The 12658-nt window shown below is 37.2% G+C and overlaps 1 protein-coding gene across 4 annotated transcripts in view; it reads right to left on the bottom strand.

Annotated features, from left to right (window-relative positions):
* The window catches only part of ADK (adenosine kinase), a 286470-nt gene that overhangs the window by 18325 nt on the left and 255487 nt on the right, over nt 1–12658 (bottom strand). The window lies entirely within an intron of this gene.

Here is a 12658-nt window from a genome sequence, read left to right as displayed (position 1 = left end):
AGAAAAAGAATGTAAACGAGAAGAAACAACAGAAAACACCTGGGCATATGGACCAGACTAAGAAAAATCTGTCCTGCCAAAACCAGTCTTTCCTCTTGGTTGCAGAGATGTGATGTAGCTTCCAGAATGTCCAGTCCAAGGCTCCAGAAGTTCAACAGAAATTGTTGCATTGTAAAAACCAAAATGCATGTGACCTAACTGAAAAAAGCAGGAACTAGTGTAAATCACAGTCCTCTCAAATTGCCCCTTTTTAAAAAAAATCATACATGTAAGGAGCCTTGCAACTTGCCATCTGACCAGATTTGGTTTCAAGATTTCAATCACTTCACCCCCTTCTTCGGTATATATATATGTTTGGGTTTTTTTAATATATTTCCCTCTCTGCAGCTCCCTGCCCTTTACTGGCACTCGTTAAACCTATTGCAATAGGTGGATACTCAGCATCTTCACCTCCAATTCTCTGCCACACCACAGTTCAACATAATTACACCACTTAGGTATGATAACTTCAGAGTTCTAGGGTTATAAATTTAATATATGCCACTAATTAATCAGCTATGGCTTTCCAGGTGGTAATGTCATAATGACGTGATAAAAATATAATTACCACCTTGTCACAATACCTTGTTAAAGTGTAAATTACCCCTGTAACAGAGCCAATGGAAGTTCTGCCTCTGGTAGTCAGTATGCATTAAACTGTCTCAGAGCAAACAGATTGTCCTTTGGCAGACAGCAGGAATTAAAAAAAGGAGAGGGGGAAGAAAAGCCTGTCAACCAGTGAAAATGAAAACCATCAGAGCTGTTTTCTTTTAATTTTTGTTTAAAATGGAAAAAAAGAAAAAGGGAAATAAAACCTCCAGTAGCTCAAAGCTGGAGATTTACTACTTTTGGGTTTTTTTCACTGTCCAGCGATAGAGTAGATCATAAAAATCACTCTTACAGTGATGTACACAGTAGCAAACAAGGAAACCTAGTTTGGGAGGCATATAAAGAATTCACAGTCTCAAATCAGGCAAGTGTGTATATGCTGCAGAGGTACCAGAAGGATCCTGGTTTCTGTGAAATGCAGTGTATCAGCTCTACTGCTCTTCACCATCTGCTACTAAGTGAACCAAGCAGATATAATGATGCTGCCTCCAGAGGGAACTGTTGGCTGGCCCACCAGGAGGGGAGGGGAGCACTAGCAACAACCATCCATGAGGAGGCAAAGAAAAAAGGGCAATGAAAAACATAAGACAAATATTCCAATTAAAGCACAAGTTTCAGTCAGTTCTCTGTGCATCCTACTCTCTATCGTGTTAAGAAAGCTATTTAGAAATGTGCTTCAATGCTGTGTTGTGCTCTTAAGACAGTCCTCAGGAGCAATGTTTTTTAGTAATTTTAACAGGATTAATTTGAATTGGAAATCAAGTAAGAGAGGTCTTACATTAAACTCTGCCAGACAAGCAGAGTGTATTCATCCATTGCATAAGAAGGTATATATGGTTTCCTCAGAATAATAGTAAAAAATAGTTAATGAAGTGGTAACTCTGTTGAAGACACCGGGTAATAAACTGACCTGCTTCCTTTCCAAGTGTGCATGGCCACTCACAGATGTTCTATGTTTAAATACACAGTACATGCATACGCATACAAACGCATGTGTTTGGGCACAGAGAGTGAATAATGCGCAGACACTGTATTTCAAATGCTGTAAATGGGGTTTGGCACCAAACAAGACTAGTGAAGCTAACTAACACAAATGAAAGTTCTCACCATCCCCTTTCTCCTTTCTTTTCATTCCCTGTCTTGATCCCTTCCCTCAGCTTCCTCTAGTACTTGCAGGTAAGTACTGCACTATCAGCTCTTATTCTATTCTTTCAGCAGTAGACATAATTTTAAGTAACTAAATCAGTCTAAACCCCCTATGTATCAAGGATTTTGGCTGGTACAAGAGCAATCTTTCTTTCTCTAATCACAATTTTCCATCTCTACCTGGGTCATACATTCTCCCTGTATAACTTCACGTACTTTCAAGAGGAGCAGTCATCTCATATTTTGAATTACTGAAGTGTCAGAAGCAGCCAGCATGGCATTAGAGAAGAAACTACATTGAAAAGATACTACCATCTGCACACATCCAATAGGAGAATTATCTTTCTTCACCCTTGGGAAAACTTGTACTAGGACAATAGAGTCAATAATGCATATTGAAAGTTACAATACAATAATATCAAGGTGAGTTTTGCTTCTCTTTATTTCACAGTAAATTAAGTGAGAATTAAAGCTGCCATTACATTACCTTGCTATGTCTGTGTAATAGCATAAAAATAGCTAACATCTCTCACTGATCTGTGTTTTGTAACAACTAGGCACAACAGAATGAACCAAGATGAAGCAGAAGTCTCCATTCTGAGTACCTTTTATTTGTGAATTTAATGTCACTTTACCTTTACTTTTTGTGTGTGTTCTATTATGTTACAAACCTCCCATATCCATAAGAGTGAACACAGAGAAACCTTGACTAAGGTGGTCATCAGTGGCCTTACTTTTCAAAGTCAGCTCTGATTTCATTCATCATTCTGAGAGCTTATGAAATAAAGAATAATTACATAAGTGTCTCAAGTCCAAGTGCTGCTCCTTAGGGCATAAAATCCAGTGTTCTATTTTTAAGCAACAAATATCTTCTATGGTAAACACACTGGGATGCAACATATTCCTCTGGGATGAAACACATTCCACTGGGATACAATTTCCTGGAAATCCAGAACTATGAGTACAAATTGCAATGAAGTGACTATAATTAGGGGTATTTAGTAACAAACCTTAAAGAAATTTAAAAATGGGGGACTTTGATTCAGTTCTCAATGATTTTACATTAGTAACTCAACTGTTTTAGAATTACACAGAAATAATCAAAACATTGGTGTGGTGATCCCATAGACTAAAAACAATATGCTCATAGAAATCAGAAGTAATAAGCTGATGAATAAATTTAGTTGTTGTTACTTAGTTGGATTATGTACATAAACATACAAAATCTATACTTTCCTCATGCAAAAATATGGTATTTTTGTAGGTAGAACAGTCTGGAGAGATAATAATTAGAGCAGTATTAACTGAAAAACAACAGTGCTCCTTACATTCAAATACATTTAAGTTCCCAAATGAACACTGGCCTATTTCATGATGTTAACTGAAATAATCAAACTCTGATGATAGCTGCAAATACTACAGGTCTGTCTTTAAACCAAATGAGAATCACAGACTATACACATCTACTCTTCGTACAGTAATAAACACCAGCAAGCAATCATTACATCCAATTAGGCTGAGTACTTTCCTTAACTGGGTCATTTACCAGTCTCTCTTGCTCTTAAAAGTAGATTAAATGTGTAAACTTACATTTAATTACCTGTAACAGAACTCTTATGGGCAACATGTTGGAGAGGCCTGAATTTTGTATTAAAGTAAAATAAAAGAAAGAAGGGAGTCCTAAAATATATGGGAAAAAAATGTCTAGCTATTTCCTCAAATAATCTTTTGATCCATGGGCTTGTAGTGGTAGTACAGATGTTTACAAGATGGAGACACATTCAGGTTTCATCTGTAAGCTTTAACTTGTAAAAGAAGGAAGAACCGTGAAACAGAGTTCTGTTCCATCTCCTACCCACTTCCATCCTCTCTAATTTCTTTCAGATCAAGGGCCAAAAAGAGATAAAAAGAAAAAAAAACGGAAAAAGGGGGACAGGAAGAACTTTACAAGACATAGAAATCTGAGTTCAAAATCTATGAATGTCTCTGAGCAGCTATAAGGTAAGAAACAATGAGAACAGTATTTGAAACAAGCCCATGTCAGTCAGGATGGTTCTGGGCTCTTACCTCTCCCCAAGAAGGCAAACCCCAGAAGCCTGTAGGCTCTAAGTCTCTGCACGTTCTTCAACACATGAATGCACGTTTACAAACCATTAGTGTTACAACACTTTCTCCTGCTATTTCTATAGTAAAAAAAGCTGTTGCTGATGTACTTCACACAAAGATATCCCATCTGATAATGTGAATCAAATAAATACTGCAACTCTTCTACCCTATTAGCACAGCACTGTTCAAAGTTACAAGGCAACAAGGGGCAGGGCACTGTGTATTGAACTCCCAGTTAGAAATCCTTATGACTTCCAATGATGATGGGTTTCAAACCTGGCAGTGCTGATTCGACCTGTCATTTTTAAGCAAACAGAATGAGATCCTGCATTTTCAGGCTGGGACTTTCAGATAGCTGCACTGGATGAACACTCCAGCCCCTCTGGCACTTTTTGTGTGCATATTAAGTTTGCCTTCTTTTGCATGCCAACATCTCCTCTCTCCTCCATCTAGTTTAGCGCATTGTTTGGCCTCGTGCTGTAGCTATGTGGGGCTTGTCAGAAAAATTAGTCAATGGAGTCAATAATATAACAAGTGACTTTAATAGTATAACAAGTGAGATGTAAATCAGCCACATGCTTTGGGATCTTTCTAATCAAATAGTTAATACACAACAAATGATGCTGTATTCAAATGAACTCAGTTATGTAGGTAAGAAATCTTTGTAACTGTTAATGTAGAAGAAATTAATCCTTTTTTGCTAAACAATGGCACCCTAAGCAAGTTATAATTGTCATCTATAATTTCTACAGTATGTACAGTTCATAGAAATATTAATTATTTTTCATAATAAGAGATCGAAGTATTGTAATCAGGCTAAAATTATCTTTGCAGCTTCCTAAGCAAAAGTAAGTTCATATAGCTGTGTTAGCCAAGATGCAAAGTACTGTCCATCTGAGGCAGCTAGTTAATTTCTAGTGGAAAAAGACATGCAGTATAATGCCAAAGACTTTGAATCTTTCGTGGCACTATTCATGGTTTCCATCTGTAGGGGAAATAACAATGTGCAGACCTCATTTTCCCTCTCTCCTAGGAGGCAAAGATAATCCAAAGGTGTACACTGAGACTTGTCTTCCCTTGATAACTCTCCTCAGACATTGTCCCACAACCTAGTTAAAAGTATTTTTATTCAGAAGTCATATTCATAGCATCTCACTGAAGTCTGACTCATGGAATTAGACTCAATAGGGGAAAGAAGGTTCCTCCAAGGGAACTTGTACATCCACACACATCAACTATTAACAGTGATGTCAAGCACTATTAAACAATATTTCTGCACCCAGTGTATATCTTTTGAACCTGTTTGACTGTCCACTCTCCTCTTAATTTGACATTCCTTTGATGTAACTCCTGATTTATATCAGCATGAGATCAGCCTCAGAACTCCGTATCTAAACTACAAACAATGTAACAGCATCAACTAATGACTCATGAGTAGTTTCTATACACACAAATGTGTTTTGTTTACTTCATAGAAGCTGCAACTTACATGTCAGTATTTTCTATATCATCAACCATGAGTTGAAGCTCTGTTTTTTCCCCTCATATTAAGTCTCTGTTTGCGCAAGTAAGCAAAGCACACTGTATGTAAAAGACGAGGAAGCATGAGGTCAACAGAAAATACTGGGTTTGCTTCAGTTTGGTGCTAATACAACATTTAAAAAATTAAATATATATAAATGCATACACATATGGAAAAACTGCCCTAAAGAACAAGCCACTGAATTTTTATGGCATATGTCACAATGTTTAAGGGTTAGAATGGCAATGAACTCTGTTGAAAAAACCTTTCTGAGCACACAAGAATATTGCCATTTGCCTGCTAGGCACAGATTTCAGAAGGAGCTGAAACTGCAACCACTGAACTGCCAGAAAATGCTCTCCTCTAACTAAGCATGGCTGATGAAGGCATAAGGTATGGTTCAAAGCTACATCCTTTTCCTGTGATCACTGCCTGGACCAGGAAAGGAGCTGAGGATTCATATAGGCCAAAGGCTGTGAATTCATATGCACCAAAATTAAGAAAGGCTTCTGGAGATGTTTCACTCATACAACATAATAACTGTTCTTGGAACTACTATGAAGAGTTCAGATCATAATTGGTCCTGAATACAGCAGAAGTGGCTTACAATAAACAAATCCCACAAATTATATGACCCCAGTCTCTATCAAGAGAATGCTCTACTGCAGTGAGATGAGGCACACCAATGAGTGTACAGGGTGACACAAACCCAGGTCTGGCTTTGGCTATTAACAACCACAAATATCTCTTCCTGTACTGCAAATCCTCTGTGTGTTGGCTTGGTCACTGTACACTTTCTTTTGACCTTTACATATAAAAAACCAAGCCAATCCCTCAAAAAACTATGTTTTTGGAGCAGTAGGTGGGAAACACAAAAGTATCTATTTGTGTCTGTAGAGAGCTAACTCGAGAATTGAAAACACACAAAAATGATGAGAGTTGAAATGTCAGCATCTAATGTAAAGAATACATCACACTTATACATGGAAGTTATACCAATGCATATATTCTAGCTCACATATACTCTTCAACCTGAAATCTGGCTAGAGGGACTGCCAAAAGAAGCATCTTTCAGCTCAGAAAGCAGACCATGCACTTCATTTACTGTCTGCACTGACCCACACACTACCAGGAATGCAGGTACATTTGTATTCCATTTCATGGCATTCTACAGACATGTTTTAAACCACTGCATAGCTGGGGCATTCATAACACTGTCCTATGGGAGAATTTTCTGACAAATATCAACCTATAATCAGGTCAAAGCAATTCTTACCCAAAAATTTAGCAGGGCAGTGGCTGGGAAAAACAAAAAAGAAAGGAGAGAAAGAGAAGCACACTATAATTGGATTTTGTGCAGAACAGAACTGTATTATGCCTCACATTTTTTTATACATTAAGCATATTGCCCTAGTGGGGCAAATACACCTGTCAAAACTTGCAAGCTTTTTTAGCTATACCTTAGTTTTAGAGTGGTGAACACAGAAATCACATCATTTAAATAAATGCCATGTTACATGACAGCTTTGTTTATGCTACATGGTAATTCAAGAAGCATGAGTTGTCAGTGGAGGCAGAAATGGGCCCAAGGCACTTCCATTTTACTTGAGCATCAGTAAGACTGAAAAGAGGAGTGAGCATGAGGTCACTTCAGAGCAGCTCTGAAGGAGCTTTTTCTTCTGGGAGAGTTTATATTTAGTTTTATAAATAACATCAGTCCCTTGGAATGAAAGAGACAGCCTTCCCTAGAAACATTACTAAAAATAAGCTCATGTACATATATGTTTCTCCATTTAAAAAATATTAATTGGATACTAATTGGACATTGCTAAAGTAGCTATACCACAGAAATTTGACAGTATTGTCTTAAATATTCAAATTACTTGTAGGAATTTTATTTTTTCTTTCATAAACTAAGAATTCAGCTCTACAATTTTTACAATTACCTGTATCTCCTCACTCTGTATTTGTAAATCCTGTGCTGCCTTTAATTAAGACCTCCCTAGACTGCTTATTTGTTTTCAAAGAATGAAGCATGCTTGCTAAATAAATTTACTCAGGCTTTTGCAAGTTTTAAATCTATTAGTAGATCTCACTGCGGTAGAGGCTTAAATTTGTTCTAATCTCAACAGGAAAATATTCTGCTTTTTAAAACACCAGTTAAAACCAGAGAAACTTCATTGTTTTTGCTGGCATTCTTTATGCATTATGCCAGTATAGAAGGACAATTTGGCCCAAATGAAGTTTATTTTTCTTCTGCATTAGCTGCAGATAATTTCTTAGATAATTAAATACCTCAAGCTATGATTTCTGCAGTATCACTTCAAGCATCACCTAACCATTGCTGTAAGCAGGACAGTCACTCTGACACCTTTTATAATGTCACATACATTTTAATGCAAAGTACACAACCTGGAATTTATAGACTTATTGACTACACAGTGAATTGAATTCATTTGGATACAGTTATTATAATGGCCGTTTTAACAAACAGCTCTTGTCAAGAGTTCTTGAATTGTATTTTTGTGGGACGAGCCCTCTAAAGCAAGGCAGTAGCATATAAGCACTCTCAACAGGCTTTACAGTGCATACACTGTCGTTTAAAGTAAACCCCAATGCCATAAAGACAAGCTGCTCGACAAAACCCAAATACCTAACCTAGCAACAAATGAAAAATTTCCAGCCCCTCTGTGGAACTATGTCAAACTCCACTCCTAACATCACCGACACTCTCAGTTACTTTGAAGTTTTATTACTGTGGCATTAAATTGCCAAATCATTCAGCTGCAAATTAGTTCAAACTTAAAACCAAAACAACACATTGGTAATTTTTTTTTAGAAGCAATAAAACATGTAAAAGTTAATCAAACTTTAGCTGGCATGTATAGCCAAGTTCAACTTGTGATCTTCTAAACCTCATTTGTATTCTTGCATTGTCAACGCATGTATTGTAATTACTACTGCCATTGATATGCATTATATAATAATATGGATTATTATGATGATGATGTTATGTATTACTACTCTGAATAGTCCCCCATCAAAAAAGCAAGGTTGATAAGCAAATAAATAGGTATGTATAAATAACATGAAGAGAGTGCAGATACAATTAAGGTATGTAAAATTATGAAGAAAGGTTAAGAAGCAGGTACATATGCAGGAAAAACTCCAGATTAGCCTACAAAGTGAGATCATTTGAATGGCAACTTTGAGATGTGGGAAAAACATTGGAAAACTACTTGTTCCTTTTACAACTTTTTCAGCATAAAACAATTCCTCAATGGTTATTTAGATACATTGCCTGCTTCCCCGCCTCCCCTTTCCAAGAGGAAATAAACCCAGATTTAAAAAAACCCACCAAAACCAACAATAAAACAATCAAAAACAATAGAAACAAAATTAACCTCTGTAACTCTCAACTTGACAAATTTATACTTATATCAAGCTTTTACTCATCTTTTCTGCTTACTCTCTTTTCCTGCACTTTTTTCTCCCCCATCCTTCTCTGTTGCTTCTTACTGATTACTGAAATGATTGCAGTGTCTACTGGAGACTCAGAGGCTGATTGTAGTCAATGATCCTAGCACAATTTGGATTTTCATGCCAATGAAAACTTAGAAGGCTTCATTCTTTTTCCATATGAATACAAATCTGATCCAAGAGCTGCAAGTGGCAGCAGAGGTGGGAGCAGAGGGTGCCAGGAAGGAACAAAATTGCTTGGGAGCTGCTGTTTGGAGAAGAATTCTCTGCACTTGTCACACTCAACCTTTGAGCATATACTGTTTTACTCCCTCAGTATCTTACTTCCTTTTTCTGATTTTATTTTTAAATGCCTGTGCACAATCAGGCTGGAATGGGAAGAGTGGTGCTTTCCTCATGTAGTTATAACCTTTTATGAACAGGCCTCCAATTCCTTGTTGACCCCAACTAGGGAATCCACCAGTGTCCTCAGCCTCCAAGAAGAGGAGGGCTGTTACTCCCCACCAATTCATCTAATTCCAAGAAAGGGTGTCCTGCAACACTAGCCTATCCCAAGCTGTTTGCCTTGCCTTAAAGAATCAAACTTCATTTCCCATTTTCACCAATTTTTAATAGAGTTTAATCTCTGTATTAATTTCCTTAAGACATTTGAGATCACAGCTTCACAGGCTTTCATCATCCAATCCAGTGCAGTGAGTACACCAGAAGCCAATGCACAACACTATGAACTTCTAACATGCTCTACTAAACATCTGTTTTGGTTGCACACACAAAGTTCACTTCTCACACAACTATGCCCTGATTTTTGAAATGCTGAAGATGTCAAGTTAAGCAGGAAATAACCCCCCCAATATTTAAATGCTTATATTTGGTTTTAGACAAATATAAAATGTCAGTGCAAAAAGCAGATACTTGTATTTCATGAGGCACCAGAGCTTATTAGAAAATTACATTTTTACCACTCTACTAACTACAGTGTTTAACAGCTCACAAATGGGTTTTCATATTTTTGCAGTAATTTATAGTGGGAGATAGGTGGTGTAATCTAATTCACCACAACTGCATAATTTTTGGGCAATTTGCTGTTGATCAATAATGCAAGTATTAGGTTATTAAATTTTTTACAATTAAGTGACTAAGAAAGCTGCTTACTGCCTTCCGTTATACCCTCTGTTAATAAGATTGTTGTTGCAGATGTTCATGTATGCTGCATTGATGTTTAATGGTGCATGATACTCTAGGTGGTTCCCATAACCTTGCTTTGTCTACTATGAGCTGACTCAATTGATATGATAATAGAGAAAAGAGCTCTGAAACAAGCTGGGCTGTACTGGCACAATTTGCATAACCTTTAAATTTGCCATCATTTGATAGCCAACTGCTCCTAAAAATTCTTAGTCAGTTGTCAGCAACAACAATATACTGTACAAACAACACTCTGCAGTTGGACAGGTGGGGAGAAAAGAGGGGGCATGCATAGTTTATTGCACTTTTATATTCTATCAGGAAATGTACTTATTATCGCATTTATAAAGCAAACTATTTGGATTAGAGTTCTGTAGTCTCAATTGTCATCAATTGCTATTAGCCACAATGCATGGCCTGGCATCTTTTCAGGTTCACAGTACAATCTCACAGTGTCAGATTACAAGGGACATAAATATTTGGTTCCATAGACTCCTCTCTGACTTAGTTTTGACTGCTAATCACTGGGGCAGGCAGAGGAATCAGGATGGATTAGGAAGGCTGTGGGAGGCACAGGGTAGCAGTCTACAGCAAACAAAATCAAGTAAGCAGCCTTCCAATCTTCCAATCTGATGTCAGAGGATTCTGTATTTTGTTTGAACAAACATGACTATTTTATCGTTCTGTAGGTACAGCCAAAACCAAATAATATAAAAGTAGTTCATGTTTACTCTATTCACTAAATCTACTGGATGTACATACTCTAAGTCAGTTCTGCTACTTTCATTCAAACGGGACCAAGTACATAAACACTTCATAGTCTATATTATGCTCACGTGTGCCAAGGTCAGATCATCTGTACGTGCCTAACATGCACAGCCTACTTTCCACATATGGCATTTAAAAGATTTCCACTTTATCTGTAAAAACCACTGTGGAAATCACTGAGCCAAATCAATCACAAAATCTCACAATTTCACTTTTAGATAACCATTTTTGAGAACTCAAATGAACCTTATTTCCCCTGCAGTGTTAACTCCAGGTGTTTTGTCAACTTACACAAAATGAAACCTAAATCCCCAAAGTCAGGTGAAGCAGGACCCATTTGAACCTCTGCTTTGTCTGCTTTTTTCTCTAGCCAGGATCTGCTCTGTTCCTCCTGGAGCTAAGGATTTGTCTTCTACTCAGCCACCTATTTCCCACAGCTTCTATTGCCTGCAACTGGATGCTACAGCAGAGAAACTTCTAATCAAAGGGTCAGTTCCTACAGTTAATTTTCATACAGGGTCACCACACATATCCACATTTTACTCTCCTGCCATTCTGTACAACTATTTTATAGTGACCGAGCAGGTGAAGATGAGAGGCTTGAAAACATAGGTTCCATCATTTATTGCCAAATCGTAACACAGCTACAATTTAAACTTCTCTGCAATGTTCATTCAGCTGTAATCACAAGATGGGAAATAAAATCTCTAAATTAAAGATGATAGGCTATCCCAGTCTGTAGGGTGCTTTCTGAGCAAAGACTCTGCTGTTCAGACTCCTCTCTGATGATTTGTTATGAAGTCAGCTGCTGTCTAATAAAAAAAGACTAACAGCCAAAACAATGGGAAAAAAAGATCTTCTGCAGCAGATATTCTGCCTAGGTGCCAGTGGTCAAAGGGTGCAGTTCTTCATACACCTCATTTGTAACAGGCAACAGAGAAGATACCTTAAGGTAAAATGTGTCATCAAATCTTTCACCACACAGGAAGTCCACTTTTTGTGTAACCTCTAGCTAGACTTCAAAAACTGAATTGATGACTGCAGAGAAGGTACAACACACAAAAAGACACATGGATCAGTACAGACCATTAATATTCATGAATGTTTAAAGTCCTCCATGACCATAATCGATATCCAATGAAGTTAATGAGATCTTTCAATTGATTTCAAAAGACACTAGGTCAAGCCTCAAAGACAGCAATATCACATTCTCTGCAAGCACTCCAGCTGGTAACACACACTTGGATAAGCTGCTACTCTCCTATCCAGAATTTCAGCAATGGACAAAAGATATGTTATCTTATTGCAAACTGGTTTGGTTTTTTATTCAAAACGAGCAACATGCCATTATAAAACTCAATATGGAACATTAAGTATCCTTAATTGAAGAGCAGTCAAGGCCACAGTAGTTACTTGTCATGTTAATGCCAATATGAGATCCACAACAACAGTTATTTATTCAAGATTTTGTTTTAACTTGAGTTTCTAGAAAGCAGTGCTTTAAAGTCCTATGTATTCTAACACATCTTAGCCCATCCAATAGATTTAATCACTGGTAAGTAGAGTTGTAAGTTCAAACTGGCCTTGACCTTGGGCAGTATGACATTATCTGAAAACCATTAATGGTCTGAAACTAAAGGAAAAGCTCATTAATAAAAGCAAAACCATACAGAGGTACAAAGGCAAGCCAAAAAAAAAAAAAAAAGAAAGAAAAAAAAGAGGAAGTTTTATTAAAAATATTGATCATGACCTAGGGCACTACAGACATTGATCTTCCCACATCTCCACAGGAAAAAAAATGTT

Source organism: Melanerpes formicivorus, unplaced genomic scaffold (assembly GCF_026170545.1).
Source record: "Melanerpes formicivorus ecotype bairdi unplaced genomic scaffold, bMelFor1.0.p_v2 SCAF_6, whole genome shotgun sequence".
NCBI lineage: Eukaryota > Metazoa > Chordata > Aves > Piciformes > Picidae > Melanerpes > Melanerpes formicivorus.
Note: the sequence above shows the minus strand (reverse complement) of the source record. Positions and strands in the feature narration are given on the sequence as shown.